Source organism: Dermacentor albipictus, chromosome 9, assembly GCF_038994185.2.
Source record: "Dermacentor albipictus isolate Rhodes 1998 colony chromosome 9, USDA_Dalb.pri_finalv2, whole genome shotgun sequence".
NCBI classification, from domain to species: Eukaryota; Metazoa; Arthropoda; class Arachnida; order Ixodida; family Ixodidae; genus Dermacentor; species Dermacentor albipictus.
This window is the reverse complement of record NC_091829.1, coordinates 48,194,275-48,198,794: the sequence shown is the minus strand read 5'-3', so window position 1 is coordinate 48,198,794 and position 4,520 is coordinate 48,194,275.

Genomic DNA, 4,520 nt, shown 5'->3' with positions numbered 1-4,520 from the left:
CTATGACAGATGCACAGAAATTGATAGCTCCTATATGTATTTTCTCATGGCAATGAACAACTTGTACTGTTTATTTTATTAGCTTGAGAAATTCACTTATAATGGTGTCTAAGGTCAGTTTAATATCACCCATGTTAACAAGTATTCACAAACACTGGCCTGGATTTTTTCGTTTGTTGGCATTATTAGTGAATTGGTTGACATTTACTTAATAACCGAAATTAACATTCCTCATGAACCGAGTACAAAATATTTGCAGAGTGGCTACCATAAACACTTTTTTTACGCATAAAGAAAAAGTGGGTAGTGGCACCATTGTATTCGCAAAGAATAAACGGTTATCTTTGCCTGTTAACATTGCTTTACTATCAGCTTTGTATCTGCCGTCTAACTTTTGCAGTTTCCTTCATAAGCAATTTCTAGACCTTCAAATTTTACCTCTGGCTGGTTCACAGAACAGTCAGATCTGGATTCGGTGACTGTGATGTAAACGTCAACTTACTAATAACTGAATATCAAATCACAGTCAAATACTTGCATACTCTAGCCAGTGGTTTGGATTGAGCCCACAATCAACTGTCTTACACGTGTAAAATTTCTAGGCTATATCTTGGTGCCCTCGAGCCAAGACCATATGAATGCGTGACCTCAGCAACATGATACAGTTTCGTTTATTGTTGAACGAGAAATGTCTCATCACCTTTTTTTTTTTTTTCGGTTGTTTCGTGCAGGCTAATGATGTGCAAAGTACAGGTGCCCTGGTACGTTTTAGATTACTGATAGACATCAGCTTTATTTATCTCTTAGAAACTACAATTGGAGTTTCATTTGTTCGTTGTTCAGTGATTCATTTGTTATATAAATACTTTTGTTATATACAACACTCATCACAGCAGAATCTCGATAATACGAGCTCCAAGAGGACCATAAGTTTATGGACCATAAGTTTGAAGTAAGGGAGAGCCCCTTTAAATACAGTACCCGATCAATCCTGCTGTACAGCTTGCAAAACCAAAACCATCACTGGGCTCATATTTAAAAAGCCTGAGCTCTCCTCCATCAGCGCGCGATGACATATGGAGGCTTCAAGCCATCGTCGGCAAGCGACGTCTGACCACCCCGTGGATATCGCCCGGCGAACTGCTTCACTGGAGAGGGTCTGAATGCAACAGGCATCGCACCGTCGAAATCAATGTAGCGACTGCATTCGTGCCCTGTCCGTTCGTGCTTCTACGCTGCGCATTTTCACAGCGTCTCTTTGCATGTCTAGCACTTGCGCTTTCCCTGAGGCACAACAGCTGTCGCAGTGTCGAATGATGCGTGTCTACCCAAGCCTAATCACAGTCATATCTAGCCACTGACCTAGACACAGCCGTCATACCTGGCTGAACAATAATTGTATACCTAAGTATAATAATTACAGCTAAATCAAAGGTTAACCAAGTGAAACCACGACTTAACTCAGCTAAGCTGCAACCAATTTTTTTACTAATAACCACTGTGTCGTTTTTGAGAGTTCAAATTCGCGGGAGTTTTTTGCATGGGTCCCGACATAGGGCTTCATAGGGGCCAGCAAAGCAGTTCGAATTATCAGCATTTCACTGCGTAAGTGTACATGCTCACATTCCCTAAACAAATTGTGATTGGTTTTCTGCAAAAGAAGCACAGGCGTGATCCTTTGATGGGCAAGCAAAGGTTCTCGTGTCAATTTTCACTTCATATTACCATTGGTATAGTGCAACAATGGTAATATACAACCATAGGATCTGTGTAACCAAATGGGATCAGAAAACTGCTTTCCTGGCGGTAGGTCAGCTTAAGAACTGGCCAAAGCGCGCACGTAGGTCTGGAATGTGCTGCTTCAAATTGCTCTTGCCAAGTATGTGACATTTTTGCTACCAGAATTACATATTTTTTAGCTGTAAGTGCACAAAATTGCCCTTTGCTGTCATGTTGCTGCAAATCTTGCAATTTTCGGTTTTGTTGTAACGGTGCAAAGCTCATTGAAATAAAGCATGGCCAACTAAATTTTCAATTTACTTTGTTATATCTGTTTGCTACATCAAGATTTCGCTGCAGTAGTGCTTACATTAGGTGAAGTGCAGCAAGCAAAATGTTAGCACTTGCTTCTAATTGGCAACAGGGAGTTCTAGGTTTCGTGCACCCAGAGTAGGGTATGGAAGCTGCCAGGCATACAAAATGTGAGAAAGTATATAAAAGAATGCAAAAGGAGCACACAAAAAAAAGCAAGCAGGGGGGTTTTGGGTCTGCAAGAATGCCTGGGTGCACTTATTTCTAAAGCTCCCTAATACCACTAGTTATTCGGGAGAGGTTAGCCAATGGACAACGTTATGCCAAAATGACAGCATCCCTGCCATAAGTGACCAACTGAAGATGCAGTGCCAGTGACCTACAGCACATTATGTCTGTCCGATTTATTAGGCAGCCCCTCTACTGGTCTGTTAATGTGTCTAACTGTTTTTGTGTCCTCAAAACACAGTCCTCATCTTTGGCAACAGTCAGCGCTGCAAACTGTGTGGAACTGTACACATGGAGATGGCCTATCAGCTTTCTTAAAAAACATTGCAAATGTCCTGAAAGGAGTGCTGACACATCATTAAAAACTTGTAAAACACCACATGCTTTTCACACGTAGAGAAGTATATGGTTTGAAAATGCTTGTCATTTGACACTAAAGTTGGGTGTCAAAAGGCCAAGCTTGTCATCATTATTGTGACATTGTTTTGCATAGCTAAACTTGTGACTTCATGTAGCAAGGCTATACCTGATGTTCATTAAATGATGATGTCCTCATTGTGGTGCGACTTACATTGGCCTTTTATATATATACATATGTTCATGGGTGTACAGGACCGTGTGCTGTGGATTACTCGCCCAATGACGTGGCTTCTTTTCATTTTCTTACTACATATATTTTTTTTATATTGTTGTTTCCGTTATGCGAAAAGGAGGAGCCATCACTATTATAAGGTGACTATATATATTTTTTATTTCAATAATAATAAAAAAGATGTCCGTTAAAAAAAAATTTCAAGGCCCAATCCACTCTGTGAAGGTGGATTGCCAGCGAAGCTGTTACCATCCACTTTACCTATTCTAGTCTAACGAATGAAATGAGTATGCCGTAAAATGCGGTGTATAACCATTTATTGCACAACACCATTCACAACGGCTTCATGATCACTGTGGTATACAGTGAGGTTTTCGGTTTTGACAGTTGCAACGTTCTTCGCCAACGTTAGGCAAACACACGAGGCACGGATGGTGGTTGGTAGTTTCTTTTCTGTGAAACACTTTAGTACCTCTTTGAAGACAAAAGTCTACGAACCACTTGTTTTCCTGTTTTGAAACGTCAACGTTAAAGACCCCCACGATGACGAAAGGCGAAGTCTTATCTCTCGTCAACACAGTGAAGTGCGTTTGCATGAACCGCTCTACGTCACCCTTGGAAGTGCCCGGCGAAATGTACACTGTGAAGATGACGATTCTATCGCGGGTTTTCACGGCACACACATCGCCGCAGTCGACCGGGTCAGACTTAAACGTGTGCGTGGTCACGCACGCTTCTTTTCTTGCGTAGATGGTGACTCTGGCAGAGTGATCGTAACTTCGTTTCGCGGCCGTTATTCCAACGTAGCCGGTCACTTCGGCGACTATGTCCATCCATGTTTCCAAGAGACACAGCATCTGAACCTTGTTGATCATGAAGTCATGCATTATATCTTTGGAACGAAGACCAAGCGATCTCACGTTGAGAGAGGCAAGCGAGATCGAGTGCAGTTCTCACAACATGGCAAGGCACGCCCTTGTGACGGTGGCCAGGTGATGGAGCCGAGTTTTCCGTGGACCACCACGAGAAAATCGCCGGTTGGTAGAGGTACACAGCTTCGCTGTAAAGAAAAGTAAAACCCACTGCCACAGCTGTGGCATGTTTGATGCTCTGCAGAGCTAAAGATCGTGGGCTTGATCCCAGCCGCAGCAGCCGCATTTGGATGGTGCTGAAATGCAAGGCTCATGCACTTAGATTTAGGAGCTTCTTAAAGAGCCCCAGGTAGTCAAAATTAATCCAGAGTCCTCAACTACGATGTTCCTCGTGATCTGATTGTGGTTTTCACCTGTAAAACCACAGAATCGCATCTCTTTAAATTATACAGTAAAGAGCACTGTACACAATTCTTATGGTTGTGCTCTTGTACAGCAGCTGCAGTGGTCACAGAAAACGTGACTCTGCGTATCTTGTGATGTCATGATGCATCTACCTCCTGGGTACCAAAACGGGTACCGAAACTGGTACCCGTGAGGTGGACATAACGAGATGCACTGGATCACCCCTTGGGCACCCCAAGGTATTAAGGACAGCAGTCCTGGGCAACCAAAATCGAAACCCATTTTATAGGAAACTTGCTGGGGCACTTTGGTACCTGCCAGCATATTTTTCAAGGTTTAGATCCAGGGTTTAGGACCTTCAATTACTGCAAAAGAATGACAAATAAAAAATG